Here is a 24,540-nt window from a genome sequence, read left to right as displayed (position 1 = left end):
AATTATTTACCACATTTGGGATTTGTAAAAGGGCACAGAACCTAACAAACCCACCTAACCTAACCTAGTAGTTCCCAGGTCACAACCCCCTAGCCGGGGGCAGGCCCAAAGACCCCTTTCCCTGATCACAAACTAAAACGAAATCACAATTCATAAATAAGTCCTTACCTTAAGTTTGGAAGGTCGAAGGCTGAGGGTCTTCCGTTGACAAATGAAGAACTGTCACTGATTCTGTTATAGTAGACGTAGATGGGTGGGCCCCGGGGATACAGTTTGGTGGCTTGAAGCAGGAAATTATGTAAGCGCTCGGACCTCTTGTGCTGGAAAATTATGCACACTTCAGTTTGCTAATTATTGAAAAAAACGAAACTGAACATTAAAATACGTATTATATTAATTTCTACCTGGCGGAAAAGGTTAAGACGTGACTGACAATGATGGAGGTCCTACTAGAGTAAACATTAGACTTATCTTTTCTAATAAATATTTATGTTATAAGGCTACAACTTGACTCACTATGCAGTTAATGTAAAGTCTGATCTTTTTAAAAATAAATGAAACTTGTTTACTGTTATACCAGAGGAATATCACCATATTGTACTAAAAATTAAAGATGTATTTAATAATTTATCCACCATTACTTTGTGTTCATCCTACTCCTTATGACGTCACCTTGACGTATTTTTTTAACAAAAATAATTATTTGGTAATGAAAATGTAACCTTTTGATAAAGTTTTTTATTAAAGGGATTATCTATATATTTTGAAAAAACATATATATATCCAATTTCCTTAAAAACTAAAAGAACTTCCGGGTCCGTCCCCAGTGTTGCCAGGTATGGGGATTTATCCCTAGAGTTTGGGATTTTGGGTGTCTGATGGGGATATTCTGTTCAAATTTCTATGAAGAAAAAAAGACGAGTAAACTTTAATATTGTTGCAATTAATTTGCTTGCGCTTATATGAAGTATATTGAGTAATTTCTATTTTAGTAAAGCCTGCGTGATCAAGACAGAGGAGAACATATTTGTGGAAATGGGGATTTTTAGGTTGTTTTGGGGATATTTTATGAGTTTTGGGGATTTTTATACTAACCCATCTGGCAACACTGTCCGTCCCCAATAACAAGAGCGTTTAAAAGCTACTTTCTGGAAATTCGGGCAGGTTTTCCAAACAACAACTCATAAATCTTCGGAACTCTCTCTCTTGGTAAGATATTTCAGTCCTCTGATTGGCTGTTATCTTCTTAGCTGTGATTGGTTATTGCCTTTGTTTACAAATTTATACATACGCTTCTAACATCGTAGCCAAATCCCAGCTAATTATTCCTTCAAAAATGCCGTATTTATTTAGCTTACACATTTGAATAAGAGCCATTATCTATTTTAATCATTCAAATTGATAATATTTTGAATATTTTTCATAAAAAAATTTAATTTCTAAGAATTAATTTATTTACAATAAGTATAGTTATTTTACCTCTACCCAGTTGAATTCATTCATAAAATACGAGATTGAATGACGTCACATACAACCACCAATCATAGCAGAGAATGAATCAACCAATGAGATGCCATATATTTCCCTCTAAAGAGACGCATAAGACAAGATGGTTTCTCCGACTTATGGGCTGTTGTTGGCCAATTGTCAAATTCCCAAGGCATTTCATTCAAATTTCCATAAAGTGGATTATTTTATTTATTTATTTATCTGAAATATACTGCTAGTATTTCACCCCTACCCTTCATGACGACATATTTCCTTTATGATTATATAATCATTTGTTCAATAATATTAAAGTTACGCAATTACTAAAACTAGTTAAGCTCGATTAATAGCTCGTTCAAACAAGCCAACAGAAGCAAAGACAAGCTGCAAAATTCACCCATATATTCTTTAGAAAATGTGTCTATTTCTCTTTTTAAAAATCTTCAGCTTCGTTCCATTGCTAAAGTATTTGAAAGCGATTTTATGAATATTTAGGCAAGTATATTGGAAGACCCCGAAACTCTTTCAGCGGTAAATTCTTGTCTCTTAATTGACCAAATCTTCCTCAGTTGTGATTGGCGGTACCCTCCAGTTACTACAGCTTCAGAAACACACACACACACACACACCGTATCCAAAAACACAGGCAAGTATGCCTGCGAATATGATGTATTTAGTTAACTTGTGTCTTTCAACAAAATTCATTATTTATTTTATTACACATTTAATAACTTTCTTAACTTTATTCCGATGAAAATAGAATCTTTAAGTATTAAATTATCTGAAATATTCATAGGTATTCCACCCTTACCTAGTTGAATTCCTTCATAAACTACAATAGCATGACGTCACATACAACAACCAATCACAGCAGAGGACAAATCAGCCAATGAAACAACAGATATATATGCATAAGGCGAGAGGGTTATAAGCTACTGTTGGCGAACGAATCGAATTCACACAATGATAATTAAGATCCATTTTTATTACTTGGTATTTTTCAGTTTATTTCTATACAATTTTCAATTTGTAAGTAGTGATTTGTCTGAAATATGTATACCGTTAGTATTTTACCCTTACAACGACATATTTCCTCCTAATACAGATAATAATTTGGTAATGATCAGTTCAATACATTGTACTTGAAAATGTGTAACAAAATGGGAACTGAAGTCGTGTAGTTCCTTCATTATTTAACTCGATATGATAAAAGTATCTATCATGAGTTACTCAATATCTCACTCAACACACCAAGCTAAGAAATTATTCAGTCATTTAGACCGGCTGCAAAATTCATCCTACTCATTATGACGTCAAAGACGTAATTTCTCATATAGATTTATTTGGTAATTAAGAAGTATCGCTCTAATAGAATATGTTATAATACATCCTTTAAAGCCCTGTTTCTATATATTCTGAATAAAATATATATCTCTAATCTGCTTAAGAATCTTCAGCTCAATCCCCACCATAGCTAGAGCGTTTAATGGATATTCGGGAAGTTTTTTTCGAGCAGCAACTCATAAGTTCCCGGAACTCTCTTGGCGGTAAATTTCAGTCCTCTGATTGGCTATATTTTTCTCAGCTGTGATTGGTGGTTGCCTTCCCTTACTACAGCTTCACAAATAAATGCACTCACATCTAACATCGTAGCCAGAACAGAGTCAAGTATTCCTTCTAATAAGACGTATTTATTTAACTTATATCCTTCAACAGGATTCAATTTTTATTATTTAAAAAATTAATAACAAAACTAAGTTTATGTTCATGCAAATTTTAATTTTTCAGTCATAACTTATCTGCAATAAGTATAGGTTTTGCAATCCTACCCAGTAAAATTCATTCATAAAAATACGACTAAATAACGTCATATACAACCACCAATCAGAGCTGAGAAATAATCGGCAAGTGAGATATCAGATATTTCCGTTTAAAACGCAAAAGGTGAGAGGGTTTATTTGGCTTATCGGCTGCTGTTGGTTAGAGTTAAGATATCGCGAGGCATTTCGTTTAAACGATGTAGCTAAGGTTTCTTGCATCCTAATTCATTTTTATAGAACGATGATAGTTAAGCAGACTGAAAAAAAGAATTTTCTTACTTTTTATTTTCTATCGTTTAGATGATATTCAATATTTCTTAGTAGGTAGACAATGAGAATGTAATGCAATATGAAGATGGAATATCATGACTTACACAGTTTAAGTTAATCGAGTCTATCAAGAAAAATATTCCATTAAACCCATTTCCCATGATCATTGAACGCCCTCAGGAACGATTTTTTTTTCTTTTATCTCGGGAGTTAAAGTAAACTTGCAGCAAAAGTTTCTTTATTTCCCGAAATACGTAAGTAAATTAGGACAAGTATTGGTTCTCTCAATATTTTTACCCAAGAGCTGCTTCAGAGTAAATGATTCATTATCAGAGTTCGATATTCTTATTGTGAAATGAATTTCTAATGCATTTACACCCAATTACTTATTTTAAATGTACAATGAATTCCGATGACTTGATTTTAGCATGAAATGAATGATATGAATGAATGAATGCGTATGGTCATAGCTTATTGTATTGATTATACAATCACAATAATAATTGCATTAATACAACTATAGAGTACTTGAATAAGCTTAGCACATCAAAATCAAATATGATAAAAACTAATAATTTGCTACAATCAGATGTTCTCACTATTAAAGGGAGAAAATTGCGAGAAGCAACACTCAAAATAAGTCTCCAAACGCCTACTTTGCACCGAACACCCGTCTTTTCATACAATATACCGATAGGATTAATGCTAAAGTCTTCCAGACTCAATAACTAATTATTGACTTTCATCACACAATCTTGTGCCTGCACAATGTGTCTCTCTTTAACTGATTACACCTATAAGAAAACGATAGATTGCACTCTCTTTATAGGCGAAAAAAATTATCTTGTTATTACTACTTTGTCACTCTCTTCTGACTTTCAGTTGTTTACTTACGGAAAGACTAAAACTGTTACCAAGTTAAGCAAAATTCTATGAGTTTCCAAAAACAAATCTTCATGATACACGGAAATATATGAACAAAAGCAACCAGTCAATCAAGCTTCAAGAGGGTATTAATATATTTTTCAAAAGCTTCTTGAAGATTGATTAACTTTAGTTTCTTTTCAGAATGTTTCTCTTTACCTTCAAGATCGTTGGGGGAGAATTGTTGTCATTTTCAGGACTCATAAATGACGTCATATCCAATGATCTAAAAAAAAAAAAAGGAGAGGAGAGATTGACCTTTTTCTCCTAGAATACAGTTGCCATGACAGTTTGGGAACGAATACGGATACGATCTTTTGAAATAACACTTTATATCACAAGAAGAGTTATTGTAAGCCAGAATAAAGTTTAAAAAACTATCGTTTCCGTCTTAGAGTTATTTGTATGAATGCAAATGTTGTAAATGTTTGTATATGTCAAATTTAATGTATATTAAGAACGGATTGATTTTGTCTATTTGCATGATTGTCTATCCATGTACACAAACATTTGATAACATCATACGTTGTTTGTAGACATTAATACTCCTGTGTCTATGTACATATCTTATAGTATACATATATAGTTTACAAAAGTATATGTAAACTAATCCCGTGTTTCCATACTATGTGATGGATGTTGGTGTGAATTTTTGTATGACTATACACGAATGTGCATGCAAATTAACTTGCTTTTACTGATTCCTATGTTCTTATACAATTCTGTACAGTATAGTTTATAGATACTGTATATATAGGTATACAGTAATTTTATGTTATTCTGAATAAGTGCATAAGATTTCAAAACATTCGTGCACTCGTGCACTTACAAGTATGAATATTATAAACACAGTTACGTACATAAACACGCACATTTTTTAATGTGCATATATGCGCTATGGCACTACCCAAGACTAGAGAACAATGACTTGATTTTGGAGTGTCCTTCTCCTAGAAGAGCTGCTTACCTTAACTAAAGAGTCTCTTCTACCCTTAACAAGAGGAAAGTGGTCACTGAACAATTACAGGGCAATAGTTAACCCATTGGGTGAAAAAAAAAAAAAAAAAAAAAAAAAAAAAAACTATAGAGTTGAAAAGCCCCCGGATATGATGGAATAATTGCCAAGATGATACTGGCCGAAAATGAAGTGACTCCCACACTACTTTCAAGATTATTTTGTAGAATGTGGCATGAGGTGTGTTGGTGGGGAAAAATATACCTGACTGACTTCAATAATTACAGACGCATCACACTTTCGTCGGTTGTTATGAAAATAAATAGTAAACTTATTCTAAAGAGACTGGAGAGAAATATTGACGAAAAGCTGAGAGATGAACAAACAGGATTTCGAAAAGGTGGAAGTTACACTGACCAAATTTTTATTTTGAGACATGTTGCGTAGAATATAGAAATCTCCTTTTGATGCCATTTGTGGACTATGAAAAAGCCTTTGCACCGGCCAATTTTGTGGAGAGTCCTGCGTTATTATGGAATTCCTCTTAAACATGTAAATTTGATTAAGTCTGTTTATGAGCAAAGCAAGTGCAAAGTTAATGTTAGTGGAGTCTTATCAAATGAATTTCCAGTGAACAGCGGATTACTCCAACGGAATGTGTTGTCACCTATGTTGTTTATCCTCCTCATGGATTTTGTAATGCGTAGAACAGTCAGAGATGGTGGAGAAGGATTGGACTGGATTAAGGAGAGGAATTTAGTAGACCTATGCTGATGATGCTCTCCTTGTTAGCATAACACCACAGGACTTGCAAAGCTTGCTTACCAGAATGCATGAAATATCCCACGCGGTTGGGCTGAAGATAAATAGAAAAAAGACAGATGAGATCGGATGCAATAGAAGATGAAATATCATTGGAAAGCGAAAGGATTAATAAGGTCGAATTATTTAAGTATTTAGGAACTATGATCTCCAATACAGGGTCTTTAGAATTAGAGTTTAGTAAAAGATTGAAAAAAGCAAATTAGACAATGGCTAAGTTAAATAAAATTTGGAAATCAAATCGCCTGAAATTACATATAAAAATCAGACTATATATTAGTTTAGTGAGATTGGTGTCACTCTATGAACATGAGTCATGGTATGACAATGAAGCAATCTCCAATAGATTTAGTAGATTTGAGAACAGAGCCCTCAGAAGGCTATTGGGAGTTAAATGGCAAGACAGGATTATAAATGAAACTATAAGAGATATTACTCGAGTACCATATGTTGACGAAATCATGATGAGGGGTAGATGGGGATGGTTTGGGCATGCTCTTCGCATTCCCCAAGAGAGATTAGTTCACCAAACGTTCAGCTGGGCTCCACAAGGGACTAGAAGAGTTAGAAGACCCAGGCCTACATGGCTGAGGACTATGAAGCGCGAAGTAGGAGATGATGTATAGAAAATGTTGAATTAAAAGCAATAGAGACGATAGGCGAAATCTAACAGACCGTTTGCGTCAATAGGCGTAGAAGGAGATTATGATGAGGGAAAAAGAATTGCTTGATGATCTCGGTGTTGGCAGGTGTCTGGGGACAGAGGAAAATATGTAAAGAATAGGCCAGACTATTCGGTATATTTGTAGGCAATTGGAAAATGAACCGTAACCAGAGAAGGATACATTGTAGTACTGTCTGGCCAGTCAATGGACCCCATAACTCTCCAGCGGTAGTATCTCAACGGTAGCATAATTAAGCAATAACAACAGACCATTAGTTTCAATAATTATTTTAATCATAGATCTTGGAGTTATATTTTTTATATCAGAATAGATATAGAGTTGCATGTGTTTTGTGCTTTGAATTAGCAAAAGACAGTTTATTATAGAGCTCCTAAAATTTATCAAGTGATCGTTTTCTTTTAAACCTGAGATAATCTACGACAGAAAACAGTTTTTTGATGTAGCCTATACTATTCTATAAACGAATGTCGTCAGTCTGAGCTTACGCGCGTCTGTGTAGAATGCATGCGCAAATCTAAGCATTAAAACACGTATATTATGTTGAGTATATTTTAATTTTTTTTTACATTGGAAAAAAAACAATGATATTCCAAAACCAATTAACACTGTTAAGAGGGTAAACTCGCCCGATGAGAAAGTTCGGAATTAATAAGAGGTTAAGGAATAAATGTCGTCATTCGATTCACAATATTCCTTTAGTGGTAGGAAGAAAAGGAAAAGTGATATATATATATATATATATATATATATATATATATATATATATATATATATATATATATATATATATATATACATATATATATATACATATATATATATATATATATATATATATATATATATATATATATACATATATACATATATATATATATATATATATATATATATATATATATATATATATATATATATATATATATATATATATGTATGTATGTATGTATATATATATATATATATATATATATATATATATATATATATATATATATATATATATATATATATATATATATATATATATAATGTTGGGCAAGACACGAGCCATCCGATGAAATACTACCGCTAGATATTTATTGGATCCTTTAACTGAGTTTGACTGGTCAAATAGTACTCGATTTGGATCCATCCTTTACGGCTTATTTTTCCTTAGCCTACACATACACCAAATAGCCTTGCCTATTCTTTACACATTCTCCTCTTTCCTAATAATCCTGACATAATCTAAATAAAAAAGAATAATAATAATTTTTACTCAGGGGGGTCAACTTCTGTGGGGACACTCCAAAAGTGCCCTTGCTTGCTGGTGCACTCAGGCACACTATTCTATCTGGGTTATTTTCCCTGTTTGAGCCCTTAGGTTTATAGTATCATGCTTTTCTAGCTATACAATTTTTTTAATGAGGCACATTTGCACTTACTCCCAGGGGTGTCACTTTAGCTCAGAAAAGTTTCCTACTAGCCGATTGGTTGGAAGTATTTTGTCCGAAGTCCACCATATTTTTCAAATAATTACCATGTAATTGCTACGTGTCAATATAACTACTTACTAAAATGCAAAAAAATTAAATACTTTAAGAGAAAGATCCACAAAGCAGCAACAGACATAAATAAGTTATATAATCTCGTAAATGGTGTAATGGGAAATATAAACGAAAAGAAGCTACCTGATGGATACAGTGGCCAGGAAATAGCAAATAATTTTCTAGTATTCTTTAAAAACAAAATGGAAAATATAACCAGGTCATTTGTAAATACTCAACATCAGATTAATGATACACCAGGCACACAGACAAAATTAATACACTTTAACAACACAACACAAGATGACATCACCAGGATTATCAAGAGAGCAAAGAAAACAAAATGCGCGATCGATCCCATGCTGGAAAGAGAAACTTTTCTTGTCTAGCCGAAATAATAATGAGAATAGCAAATGCAAGTTTCCCAAATCTGAGAAAATGGCTACAGTCACACCAGTTCTGAAAAAATGCCCAGGAATTGTGCTCATATTCCGAATCTATCCTTTGTTTCAAAAGTGCCTGAATACATAATTCTTGAACAACTAGTCAGTCACTTAGAAGTAATAGAACCTTTGCCTGACAACCAATCTTCTTACAGAAAACTATACGCCACGGAGACAGCCATCTGCTCTTTGTAAATGATATGCAGGAAATGATGGATGAAAATAAATGTGGTATTTTAATATTACTCGATCTCAGTACGGCTTTTGATATAGTTGTTCTTGAACTGCTACTAAATGATCTACAGTGCATCAGCGTTGAAGATCAGCCTTTCGAACCTAAAAGACTACCTGGTTGGCAGAAATTACTGTGTGCAAATTGGAAACTCTTATTCATCATATGAACCCTTAAACAAAGGGGTACCCCAGGGGAGTGTACTTGGCCCAATCTTATTCTGCATTTATACTATTGGTCTATCGAAAATGCTACAAAGGCATAGTGTGAAGTTCAAACTATTTGCAGATGACACTATTTTACTTATCCATAAATGATATAGATGACATTACTGAAACTCTAAACCGAATCCTTGATAGTGTTAGAGAATGGATGACAATTAAACAACTAAAATTAAATGAGAACAAAACTGAATTCATGGTGGTGGGTAAGATAAACAGCGTGAGAAACTTATGTGATATTCAAATAAACATGAATAATGACTCGGTTCGTTATCTAGGTGTATTTTTTTTACTATAACTTCTCTCTCAATGTTCAAATAAATAATGCAGTAAAAATTGCTGGTTATCATCTAAGAAATATTGCTGTTATAAAAAGTGCCTAGATGAAAATTCTGTAAAGTAACTTGTGATAAACTGTGTTATTACTAGGATTGACTACTGCAACTCCATCTATTACAATTTACCAAAAGTAAACTTAAGAAATCACAAAACATAATAAACAGAGGAGCGAGACTGATAAAAGGTGTCCCACCTAGAGAAAGGATCACCCCTATACTAAATGATTTACAATGGCTTCCGATTAAAGCGAGAATTGAATCTAAAATATGTACAATAACCCAAGTTATCAGAACCGGGCGTTCAAAATACTTAAGAGAATTGCTACATATTGCGCAGCTAACAAATCGTGTCGACACGAGAATAGTAATAGATGGTTGCAAAGTATTGGAACCTAAATATGTCTACTGTAGGTTCCAAAGCCTTTAGATATGCGGCCCTGAGACTGTACTATAAGCTCACACGAGACATCCGAATGATTGAAGACATTAAGGCTTTCAAGAGGAAACAGAAAATTTTCTTCTTACATGAGTCGTATGACAGTGACGAATCAACAGTAAATGATCAATACGTGATATGAAACGTTGAATACTCTGAACGAACAAGATATAACGACAGTTTAGGTCCTTTAGAGAGTGGGGTTCACTGCTGTAAGGGACCGGAAAAGCAGCCGTCAAAGTAAAGCAAAGTAAGAAACTTATTTATTAACCTAAATTTCTCCCTCAGATAGAAGTTTTGTCAATAAATAATGTTAACAAATAAAGATAATATAAAGTATTGTGATGGTAGGTCTAAATTTAATAACACCTGCCAAAGCTTTGCCAGACCATCAATCAGCTTACAGAAACTATACTCTACGAAGAAAGCCATCTGCTCTGTTTTAAATGATATACTGGAAATGATGGATGAAAATAAATGTGGTGTTTTAATATTACTCGATCTTAATGCTGCTTTTGATACAGCTGTGCATGAACTGCTACTAAATGATCTACGGTTCATCGGCGTTGAAGATCAAGCTTTCGAATACCTAAAAGACTACTTGGTTGGTAGAAATTACTGTGTGCAAATTGGAAACTCTTATTCATCGTATGATCCTTTAAACAGAGGGGTACCCCAGGGGAGGGTACTTAGCACAATCTTATTCTGCATCTGTACTATCGATCAATCGAAAATACTACAAAGGCAGTATGTGAAGTTCAAACTATTTGCGGATGATACACAATTTTACTTCTCCATAAATGATATAGATGACACTACTGAAACTCTAAACCGAATCCCTAATTGTGTTAGAGAATTGAGGAAATTTAAACTACTACAATTAAATTAGAACCAAACTGAGTTTACGGTGGTGGGAAAGAGAAACACTGTGAGAAGCTTGAGTTATATTCAATTAAACATAATGATTCAGTGCCGATATCTTGTATAATTAGTGATCTAGGCGTTTTTCTTGATTGCAACTTGTCTCTCAATGCCCAAATAAATAATTTTGTAAAAACTACTACTATTGTTTTTATATGAAAAAAATTACCAGGATAAATGTTCCGTTAAGAAACTTATGTCAAATTTGTGTTATAGCCAGAATTGACTACTGTAACTCCATCTACTACAATCTACCCAAAATAAAACTTAAGAAATTACATAACATAATAAACAGAGGAGCAACGCTGATAAAAGGTGTCCCACTTAGAGAAAGGATCACCCCTATACTAATTGATCTACATTAGCTGTCAATTAAAGCTAGAATTGAAATCAAAATCTTTACAATAACCCACCTAATCATCAGAACCGGTCGTCCAAAATATCTAAAAGAATTGTTACTTATTGTGCATCCAACAAATCGTCCTGACACGAGAATAGACAGATGATTTTCAAACTATTAAAACCTAGATACGTGTTTACTGTAGGCTCTAGAGACTTTAAATATGCGGCCCCGAAACTATACAATAGGCTCCCACGAGACATCCAAATAATTGAAGATATTAAAGCATTCAAGAAGAAACTGAACACTTTCTTATTCTGCGAATGTTTTGACAGTGATGATCAAACAATTAGCGAACAATACGCACTGTGAAATGTTAAATGCTCCCGAATGAACATCATAAAACGACAGTGGAACCCTGCTGTACAGGACCAGATAGAGCAGCCTTAAAGTAAGTAAAGTCATCGACAGGAGCTTGTTACGATGCATAATTTTGTAACTCTTCACATACTCTAACAGTGATAAATTACACTAAGTAAAAGCAAAACATGTTTTGATAAACTTTCCTTGATTATCAGAATCTACTAAAATCCATCCATATACCAAAGGCACTTCCCCCAATTTTGGGGGGTAGCCGACATCAACAATGAAACAAAACAAAAAGGGGACCTCTACTCTCTACGTTCCTCCAGCCCAACCAGGGACTCAGCCGAGTTCAGCTGGTACTGCTAGGGTGCCACAGCCCAACCTCCCACATTATCCACCACAGATGAAGCTTCATAATGCTGAATCCCCTACTGCTGCTACCTCTGCGGTCATCTAAGGCACCGGAGGAAGCAGCAGGGCCTACCGGAACTGCGTCACAATCGCTCGCCATTCATTCCTATTTCTAGCACGCTCTCTTGCCTCTCTCACATCTATCCTATCACCCAGAGCTTCCTTCACACCATCCATCCACCCAAACCTTGGCCTTCCTCTTGTACTTCTCCCATCAACTCTTGCATTCATCACCTTCTTTAGCAGACAGCCATTTTCCATTCTCTCAACATGGCCAAACCACCTCAACACATTCATATCCACTCTAGCCGCTAACTCATTTCTTACACCCGTTCTCACCCTCACCACTTCGTTCCTAACCCTATCTACTCGAGATACACCAGCCATACTCCTTAGACACTTCATCTCAAACACATTCAATTTCTGTCTCTCCATCACTTTCATTCCCCACAACTCCGATCCATACATCACAGTTGGTACAATCACTTTCTCATATAGAACTCTCTTTACATTCATGCCCAACCCTCTATTTTTTACTACTCTACTAAAAGCATGAAATTAATAAAACTCGTTCAGGTGAAAACTTGCAGGGAGGTAAAACGAACAGCCTGTGGCGGTCTGGAGGTTGTAGCTCGATGAAATTATGAATTCGTTTAATTGTGATTTGTATGCAATTTATGGGATAATACAGTATCCTCAAACTGAAAATAGCGCTATAAAATAGAATCTAGACCTTTACGAAAAAATAGCAACCCCTTTCTCTACGGACTTAATCCGTAGGCCAATGAGAGATATATTTTATCCATCCATAGGTTATATCATGGGAGAGTATCCGTGTGTTATGATAATCTGACTGCTGCTGCCAGTTGTGCAAGGGTATTTCAAATGCGGATATCACAACTATCAGCCTAGATACTTTCACAATTACACATGAAAGTATCCAAGTATCCTCTCTCTCTCTCTCTCTCTCTCTCTCTCTCTCTCTCTCTCTCTCTCTCTCTCTCTCTCTCTCTCTCTCTCTCTCTCTCTCTCTCTCTCTCTCTCTCTATAAGTTTAGTGAAACAGATAAACTTAGATGGATACTATAACCAGAATCAAAGACACATCGATGTATAGTCAGTTTCTTTGTTATCTAAGTACTGTGGAAATAAACAATTTAATAACTCTTCGTAATATATAATAAATTTTGAGTAATCAAGAGGTAATACTGACAAAAAAAATAAGTTCAATTATTCAAGAACATCTTTTATAACAAATTTTCCAACTGCATATGCAAATTACAGTAAGGAACAACATTGACCAACTGTCATACCACTGTTTCATTTATTTTCTATAGAAAAAAAAACGATCGCAATTGTATAAGGACAAGGTGGTGCCAATATCTTAAGAAGTATTTTCTCGATTTTTTCTCATGTATCTCTAAACAGCAGCTCATCACGAATTATCATTATTAATAGCCAAGCTACAATCCTACTTGGAAAAGCAAGATGCTGTAAGCCCAAGGGCTCCAATAGGGAAAAATAGCTCAGTGAGGAAAGGAAACAAGGAAATAAATAAATGATGAGAACAAGTTACCAATAAATCATTCTAAAACAGTAAGATCGTCAAAACAGGTATGTCCTATATGAACTATCAACAACGCCAAAAACAGATATGTCATATATAAACTGTAAAAAGACTCATGTCAGCCTGGTCAACATAAAAACATTTGCTCCAACTTTGAACTTGGACTGCAATGTTGCACGGTCCCGTCTGTCTCTAGTGCTCGACAATCTCCTAATACTACCGCTGATTGTATCATCAAATCTGCTGCTGTATAATTCCGTACTTTGGTCACTATAATAACGATGTATATCGATGGCATGGAAACGTAAAGTTTGGCTATGCGTTTTTTTTAAACTCCTAGCTTTTCCCCAATAAGAATGTTGCCCAAATTAAACAAAGCCAGTTTTGTGTTGATAAGTGTTGAAGAGGATAAGAGGCATGTTATAGACCTCTGGACTGCCAGACCAACATGGATAAAGTACATAATAAATTACAAGTCTCCTTGCACAAACTGATAAGCAGTGTCATCAAAAAGGAGTTAAGGCATTTATACCGCATTTTCCATCATATAGCTTAGTACTATATTATTAGTATTATTATCATTATTATTGCTAAGCTACAACCCTAATTGGAAAAGCAGAATGCTATAAGCCCAGGAGCTCCAACAGGGAAAATAGCCCAGTGAGGAAAAGAAACAAGGAAAAAATAAATATTTTTAAGAATAATAATAAAATAAATATCTCTTGTGTAAACTATAAAAACTTTAACAAAACAAGAGGAAGAGAAATTAGAAAGAATAGTGTACCCAAGTGTACCCTCAAGCAAGAGAACTCTAACCCAAGATAGTGGAAGACCATGGTACAGAGGCTATGGCACTACCCAAGACTAGAGAACAATGGTTTGATTTTGGAGTGTCCTAGAACAAATTAGATATGATACATTTATTTTCATGAGAACCACATTCATGCACATTCAAAACCCCAAAACTCAGTACTATCATTTGCTCATGACTCCATGGTATATTGTTGTCTTCTCCCACCGAACACTTCCCGAGATCACTTTGCAAGTATTCCAGGAAACTGATAGGGGCATAAACACAAAATAAATACGAAAAACCCTACTATTCAATTAGCATTGCTTTGTCCAGATTGCTAGAGATTATGGAGAGAGGGTATTTATATGCATGACACGGGTGTGGAATACCGATTTGGATAAGATCAGAAACTGATTGTCTTTTGGCCGTTTGATACTCGTACTATCCAACAACTCACTTTCAGTTGAAATTTATTATTTTAGTTAATTCTGTTTTTGTGCGTATATCATCTCCAATCACATTATCAAATTCTCATATATTTGTGCTGGTGAATTTAAAAAATTCTATCTGATTTTGCTGTATAACAATTGTGCATGCACGCCCTCTCTCTCTCTCTCTCTCTCTCTCTCTCTCTCTCTCTCTCTCTCTCTCTCTCTCTCTCTTTCTCTCTCTCTCTCTCACATTTGTAATAAAATTGATGAGAAATATGTTGACTCTACAGTACACTTATATGAGAATTTCAATTCCTTTTAATCCGCAACACTACGGCGATTTTCATAGAAACATGAGTAAAAGGAAAGCAACCAACGGGTTCGACTTATATTCTTGACGTTAAATCGGAAGGGAAAATTAGAATTCATAACCTGCGCATGACGCATCCCGCAGGAATTGAGCGTAACCGAAACCGCCACTCGAAACCAAGTCTGAGCACTAGTGACGTCATGGCATCACATTGCCGGCGTCATTATTTTCATGACGTCATAAGATTTTGTTCGGTTCTATTTCTTAACAGATGTCAGCCGTAACTACTTATTCATTATTTCTTACCAAAATTAATAGGAAATTGTATTGAAAATAGGATAATAATGTCTAAGAAAACGTATTTTACGATAAGAGTTCATTCAACCACGGTAGAGCGACTGTGAATCAAGCTTTCTTAGCTTTCCGAGAAGACGCTTGGGATAACCTCTGCCGTCTTCATGACGTCATCGAAAACCAAACGGGTTGTATGACATGAAAAATGGTGCGTCGGTTATTGAAGGAAAATAAGAATTTAATTCTTTTCCTAGAGAGAAATCAGTAGTTACAACGAATGATATAATTTTCTTTTGGGAGGGGCCGGGGAGGTGCAAGACAAGACAGAGGAAAGAGGTAAATAAAAAAAAAATTCTAAACGTATATAAATGTTCCGTCTTTTATAGACCTTTTATTCCTTTAAGATCTAACCAGATTTGAACGACGCCACTGGGAAAGAGCATACACTGCCATTAGGACCATTTAATCTACACAAACATACCGATAAAGTTATTCATTTATTTTCTAGAAGTCTAAAAACAAAATTCAGATTAGTTGAAATCGCACAGTAAAATGCTGATTTATCAATTATATACTTTTTTATCCTTTTCCCATAGATGTTTTGTTTTACCTCTTTATTTAGACTACGGAAATAATATACATACATATACACATACATACACACATTATTTATATGTATATATATACATATATATATATATATATATATATATATATATATATATATATATATATATATATATATATATAATATATATATATATATATATATATATATATATATATATATTATATATATATATATATATATATATATATATATATATATATATATTATATATATATATTATATATATTTATATATACATTATATATATATATATATATATATATATATATATATATATATATATATATATATATATATATATATATATATATATATATATATATATATATACATATATATATGTATATATATATATATATATATATATATATATATATATATTCATATATATATATTCATATATATATATATATATATATATATTATATTATATATATATATTTATATATATATATATATATATATATATATATATATATATATATATATATATATGTATATATACATATTTATTTATATATATGTATATATATTTATATATATTTATATATATATATATATATATATATATTTATATCTATATATATATATATATATATATTTATATTTATATATATATACAGTATATATATATATACATATATATATATATATATATATATATATATATATATATATATATATATATATATATATATGTTTATAAGTATATTTATATATAGATATATATATTTATATACATATATATAACGGATTTTGAGCGAAGCGAAAAATCTATTTTTGGGTGAGATGGCCATGTCGTCCTGATGGAAGTTCCTATAGGGTAGCTTCCTAGGGTATATTACAACTACGGCGATATTCCCAGAGAATTTACCTTAAGGTACCAGAATTCTAACTCCTGGAGCGAGTATCCCTCGTGAAAGGGATATCGCGACATATCAGAGGACGTATTCTAGACACGCCACATGGCAATCTTCATCCTGGACAGAGATTTCGTCTCGTAGGAGGTGATTGGCGAGATACGAATTCGGGAAAGAAAAAGGGGAGCCGCTCACAAGGCTTCCCTATCCTCCGATTCGTATGCGTGCCTGGCGCCAATCCTGGCGCCATCTGTATTCCTTGTAGCGTACACGAGGTGCTACAGATATTGTATGTAGGGAGGGGTCCTACAGCCCTTTCTTAGAAAGGCAAGGGCGGGTCCATCAGGACGACATGGCTATCTCACCCAAAAATAGATTTTTCGCTTCGCTCAAAATCCGTTTTTTGGGCTCAAGCCATGTCGTCCTGATGGAAGTGTACCAGAGCATTACTGTATCTGTGGATTCTCAGAACGTGCCGTACTCCCCGGAGGTAATTTTTTCCCGGTCGACTAGACCTAGAGACCTAAGATGTTACCGTTATACATCTTTTCAACTAACTATAAACTATGTTAGAGCTTCCTGCCCCCTACAGGGAAGAGTCCTACTAGACTCTGGAAAAGACTCGAAGAGTACATATACCTATGTATGAATACCAGGCAAGCTAATATAGTGGTCTCGCCCTATATTAAGTAAAGCATGGTTTGTATAGAACCACTGCGTCAATATATATTGACCAGTAATCCGCAAAATACTTGTATTGGACAAAGGTTTATATCCACATAGGAAGAAACTAATAAAACCGCCCTCGTCCCTTTATGGGACGGAGTCCTCCCATTAGGGGACTACATAAACCAATGCAACATAGCTTGCATAACAGAACAATTCTACCAGAATTATCCCAGATAAGATACATAGAATTAAATGCTCAATTATACCAATAAATTGACACAGGTGAAAGAGACGCAAGGTTCTCAAGAACAAGTTTATTGACAGACAATAAACAGACAGGTTAAGAACAAATATATATATATATATATATATATATATATATATATATATATATATATATATATATATATATATATATATATATATATATATATATATATATATATATATATATATATATATATATATAAAAGAGGATAACCCAAAACTTTAAGCATAAGTATGATAGTAAACAGAACTTGTTTATCTGAAAGAAAAACCATTAAACACCACTTTATTAAGATACCGAGGTATCAAGTCATAAAAGTCTGTATTACAAATCAATCACATTAGCGTTAGAAACGCTCGGCACACATGTCTGTACTTATGCTAGGTTCACCTTTGAAAGAAGGAACAGTCTATGTAGGCACTTGGTGCCCTCATTTAGTTTGTAGTACAGTATGTACCTACACACTCACCCTGGACTTAATCGTCCCAATTAAGACCACTGTTCCTCGCAGAGTTAAACAGTAGGGTTAACTACACGACCCACTGCTACCACAGATCTCTTTAGTTCCTCTACTTGCTTCGCATAGTGGCGAAAGAACACCCTGGAAGACTTCCAGCCCGTGTATGAACGGAGATGTTCAAAATCCATACAATTAAAGAAATTTAGGGATGAGGCAACTTTCCTCGGATCGTGACCTGCGGGTGTACTGTCAGGATCCGCTCTGCGAATAAAATATGTCATTTTCGCTCTGAGTTGATTCAGAGATAAATTTGAGCCTGATGTTTCTCCCCTGAATAGTTGACCACCCTTGAAGTCTGAAGTTCTACGAAGATAGACCTTTAGGCATTCTACTGGACATAGAGATGCATCTTCTTTCAGAGGGCAGATTCTCCAGGGACCCCACCTGTTGGTGGGTAACTCATTCTTGGCGAGAAACATAGGATCCGGAAACAGGTTCAGATCCCCCCCATCCAGGAACTGAACACGACCTGCATCTCTCGAGAGGGCTACGATCTCACTAACCCTGGCCCCGGACGCGAGTGCAAATAGGAAAATAACTTTTTGCGTCAAATCCTTTAACGCACATTCTTCATTGCTCAACAGGGAGGCGAAATGAAGAACTTTGTCTAAAGACCATGAGATGGGCTTTGGAGGTGCTGAAGGTCTGAGCCTAGCGCAGGCTTTCGGAACTTTATTAAAGATCTCGTTACCTAGGTCGATCTGGAAGGCAAATAAAATGGGTCTCATCAAAGCAGATTTACACACTGAAATCGTGTTAGCTGCCAACCCTTGGCCATGGAGGTGGATGAAGAAAGATAAGCAGAAGTCTGTTGAGATCTCCTGCGGATTCTTTGCCTTTACAAAGGCCACCCATTTTCTCCAAGATGACTCATATTGCCTTCTAGTCGATTTGCACTTATATTCCTCTAGGAAGTCTATGCTGGCTTTCGAAATCCCGAAACGCTTTCTCACCGCAAGGGCGAGAAAATCATGAGCTGCAGGGTCCGGGTTTTCTGTAATGAAGCGCAGACAGTCGACTTCTGGACTCGCTGGGTCAGAACTGGATGTAGTAGCGGCACAAACTTCATCTGTAGTTCCAACGCCAAGGGGAACCACATACTGTTCGGCCACTTGTGGGCCACTATTGCCGCTACCCCCTTGAAGGATCTCAGTTTGTTGAGGACCCTCAACAGAAGGTTGTGAGGAGGGAACAGATAAATCCTGGACCATCTGTTCCAGTCGAGGGACATCGCGTCCACTGCTTCCGCTAAGGGGTCCTCGTACGGGGACACGTACAGGGGCAACTTCTTGTTGTCTTTCGTCGCAAAGAGGTCTATCTGCAGTTCTGGGACTTGATTCAGAATGAAGGAGAATGATCCTGCGTCTAAGGACCATTCCGACTCTATCGGTGTGAACCTGGATAGAGCGTCCGCAGTCACATTGCGGACTCCTTGAAGGTGAACTGCCGACAGGTACCACTTCTTCTTTTCCGCCAATCGGATAATGGCTAACATCACCTGGTTGAGAGGTGGTGACCTCGCCCCTTGTCGATTCAAGCATCTCACAACCACCTCGCTGTCCATCACCAATCTTATGTGGATCGAGTGACGCGGGGAGACTTTCTTTAAGGTAAGGAGCACTGCCATAGCTTCTAGAAAGTTTATATGAAAGGTCCTGAATAGCTTGGACCAAGTCCCCTGGACTTTTTTCCGATGAGAGTGACCTCCCCATCCCTCCTTTGAGGCGTCTGAGTGAATCGTCATCGACGGGGGAGGTGGCTGAAGAAGAACCGACTTCTTTAGATGTCTGGCTTGGGACCAAGGCCTGAGAAGAGTACGTAGCCGAGGCGGCACTGGTCTTCTCAGATCTCTTCGCGCGTTTGATGCATACCTTCTCCAAACTTCGGTTGCATCCTTTAGCTGTGCTCTTAGCACTGGGTCTGTCACTGAAGCAAACTGGAGAGAGCCTAGTACCCTCTCCTGTTTGCGTCTTGATATCCTTTTGGAATCTAGAAGTCTCTTGACAGAGCCCGCTATCTCCTTCCTTTTCTTCGTCGGGATGGAGAAACTGTGTGACAAAAGGTCCCAGTGGATTCCCAGCCACTGGAACTTTTGGGATGGAGAAAGTCGAGACTTTTTTCTGTTGATCTTGAAGCCTAGGTACTCTAGGAACTGGATCACCTGACTGGAAGCTTGCAAGCATTCGGTCTCGGATGCTGCCCACACCAGCCAGTCGTCCAGGTAGGCTACTACCTGAATTCCCTTTAGGCGTAATTGTTTGAGAGCTGCGCTCGCAAGCTTCGTGAAAATCCTTGGGGCTATGTTTAGCCCGAATGGCATGGCTCTGAAGGCGTATAGTCTCCGTTGTAGCCTGAACCCTAGGTAGGGGGAGAGTCGACGGCTGATTGGAATGTGCCAATAGGCGTCTGACAAGTCTATAGAGACTGAGTATGCCCTCTTGGGCAGTAAGGTCCTTATGTGTTGCAGTGTTAGCATCTTGAATTTGCAATTCACTATGAACTTGTTGAGTGGCGACAAGTCCAGAATGACTCTGAGCTTTTCCGAGTCTTTCTTGGGAACACAAAACAGCCTCCCTTGGAATTTGATGGACTTCACCTTTCGGATCACCTTTTTCTCCAACAGTTCTTGAACGTACTCCTCCAGAACGGGGGTGGAGTGTTGGAAAAACCGAAGGCACGGGGGTGGAGTGCTGTACCAGCTCCAGCCCAGTCCATTCTTGAGTAGGCTTTGGGCCCAGGGATCGAAGGTCCAGCGATCCCAAAATTTCATCAGTCTCCCTCCTACCGGTATCGTTTCACTTGGACTGCCGTCCTGAGGTCTTGCCTCCCTGACCACGACCACCTCTGAATCCCCTTCCCCTTGAGGGGCGCCTAGACGAGCCTCTGGCTGCTCCTCTAGGTTTTGCACGAAAGGAAGAAGACTGTCCTTCGAACGTTGGGGTGAATGCGGTGGACTGACCTGGCACAGCCTGGGGTACCCACTGAAAAGTGGTCGGGGTTTGTGCCACCATCTGGGGCACTGGAGGCAATGGCAATTGCAGTTGCTGTTGCTGTCTAAAAGGCTTGGCTGGCCGAGACGGTAGCCTAGTCCTCATATTCTTCCTCTTTGGTTGAGGACCCTCATCCGGGGAAGACTTTCTTTTGATAGCCAGGCCCCACTTCTGGAGAAGGTTTCTATTCTCCACGGCGGCCTTATCAACAACTTCTTTGACCACATCGGTAGGGAAAAGGTCTTTTCCCCAAATGTTGGAGGAGATTAACTTCCTTGGCTCGTGTCTCACTGTAGCCCCGGTGAACACGAACTCCCTGCAAGCTCTCCTTGCCTTGACGAAGCTATAAAGGTCCTTCGTCACTGTGGCTAGGTGAGACTTAGCCACCACCATGAACATTTCATGGACCTTGGGGTCACTTGCCATCGTCTCAAGAGTAGTCTGATGAGACATTGAGGCAGCCAGTCTTTCTTTTGTCTCGAACTCTCTTCGTAAAAGAGAGTCGGACAGCTTGGGGAGGTCCTCGCCGAATTGCCGTCCGGCAATATCAGCCTCCAACTTTCCCACTGAGAACGTCAGATGGACATCCTTCCAGTCTTTGTGGTCCATAGGCAGGGCCAGCGACAAGGGTTTACACTCCTCCAGGGAGGGGCAAGGCTTGCCGGCCTCGACTGCCTTTAGGACAGCCGCAAACCCTTTCTGTAAAAAGGGGAAGGCTCTAGCAGGAGAGGACACAAAAGAAGGGAGCTTCTTGCTCAATGCAGCTACCTTCGAGTTAGAGAAGCCCTCTCTTTCATCGAGGATGAAAGTAGGGCTTGAGCCTTAGCATGGTCCATAATTATGACCTCCTTCGGCTCTGTCTCCTCCCTTGAAGCTGGTTCTTTTCTCAGCCGGACATAGCAGTCCGGATATGATGCCTTGCTGGGCCAGAATTCCACCTCCTCTAGGGGAACTGAACCCAGCTTATCCGAGATGACGATCTTTCCAGTCGTCATCGGCATGTGCTCAGCATACCTCCATGGGTTAGCATCTGAGCATAAGGGAAGGTCTTTCACATTGAGCCTTTTCCGGGGCCCATGTGATTCTGCCAGGGACTGCCATACGCAGTTCCATAGCAGCCGCCTTCTCCTGATTCTCCTTCTGCATTTGTTGGATCATTCCAACAATCGAAGAGAGGGCCTGTCCCAGTTCTACTGGAGACCGCCGATGTTGAGGGAATAGGCTCCGGAATCTGAACCGGAGTAGCCGACACCTCGTCGACCTCATCCTCTACGACATCCGGGGTTTGAACTTCATCCTGACCTTCTGCCAGGAGGTCTTGTTCCAAACGCTCGTCCAGGTCAGACATCCTGTCATCTAACTGGATGTCTTGCATCACGACTGCGACTTCCACGTCCACCTGGACTTGATCTTGGGGGATCTCCTCTTGAAGCTGGGGAATCACTGCATCAGCTGATGCCTTGGGAAAAAGATACGCCCTCATCTTCTCACTTGGAAGATAAGGGCCAGAGGTGTTCTTTTGGAAGCCCCTTACCCAGGTACGAAGCTTCTCCCTTGCTATATCCCTTGATTCCGCCGTTCTAGGGGAATCAAAAGCCTCAGTAATCAGGTTAGTGCATACAGTATATACCTGAGGGTCCCAATACTGGAGATCATCCTTGGAGACAGCGCATGCTGCGTGTCTCCTACAACACTCATGTCCGCAGAGGTTCTTGCTGCGGACGTTGCAGAAAACATTTCCGCACTTCGGAGGGTCCTCCTGTAAAGAGAAGAAATTTCCATGAGTATCAAGTGAACTATGTATCACTGGATATGCATAGTATAGCATAACAATTCATAAAGGAAAGACACACACTTGTGTTTCCCTCACAACCCATTGTTGCAGCCTTCCAGATAATAAAATCAAAATGGTTTATCTCTTCTAGAGTAACCAATGCAAGGTTTCCAGAGGAAACAGGTGGAGCTCACACCTAAGCAATGATTTTAAAATCCTGGATAATAGACAGGAAAGAACTCAGCTTCCTATCTGTAGGGCAACAGCAAAGGGATGTGCAAGAAAACACAATAGTGTTAGAAGACACAGTGCTGTACCAAAACCCTTACCATAGTTTTCTTCTTACTGTATATGTTATACTGAAGAATACTAGTACAGTATAGGGGGATGTGTGCCGGCCTGCCTTTGCCGGCCGGCACACACCACAACTAGCTTTAAAGTATACTACTTAACAGCTATAAGGCGGCAGCACTCTGGTTCAAATGCATGTGCCGGTCGGCAGCAACTGCCGGCCGGTAACAGCCAATGTTGGCCGGCGGCCAGCAACTACACAAGGTAGTACCCAGCTGCCGGCCACACTCTTGGTGACCGGCAGACAAGGGCTGACATAAGCCGGCCGGCAAAGGTACAAGACCGATGCCAGCCGGCAGCAAAAGAACCAGAGGACTACACCTGCCCGGCTGCCGGCCTCATAGGCCGGCAGCCGGGTCAGGTACAGCACTAGAAGAAAAATAGAATGGATGCCGGGATAAGAGTGTACACAACCTCCAAGCCCGGCAACCGAAAGAGTGCATATAAGGAAGGGGAGAAACTAATTCAGGCTTCCTGACCAATGCCGTCTGGCTCTACAGGCAGGCATGGATGAGGGACCAAGAGAGGTCCGGGCAGCACTCGAAAACATAAGACCCTTGCCGGCCAGCAGCTCTGCTGGCCGGCAAGGGGCTGAGTCAATTCCACATCCTAACCTATACTAGGTCCAGATGTAGAACGACGTACAGTACAGTAATGGCTCGGCCATTACGGAGAAAGAGGGGGAAGGGACAAGAGGGTCCTGCCAACCTTGCTTTAGTGACAGATCACCCGCAGCCAAGAAACTTATCTTAGCCTAAGGGAGATCTAAGGGGGAAGGCCAGCAATACTTGCCAGCTCCCAGAGCACCAAAGCAAGGAAGGCGTTGCTACTCCCAGGGAAAGAACTTATCCTCCCCCGAGAACAGCAACAAGGACTAGTCT

The sequence above is a fragment of the Palaemon carinicauda genome, chromosome 23 (assembly GCF_036898095.1).
Source record: "Palaemon carinicauda isolate YSFRI2023 chromosome 23, ASM3689809v2, whole genome shotgun sequence".
NCBI classification, from domain to species: Eukaryota; Metazoa; Arthropoda; class Malacostraca; order Decapoda; family Palaemonidae; genus Palaemon; species Palaemon carinicauda.
The sequence above is the reverse complement of the archived record's forward strand: the minus strand, read 5'-3'. Positions refer to the sequence as shown.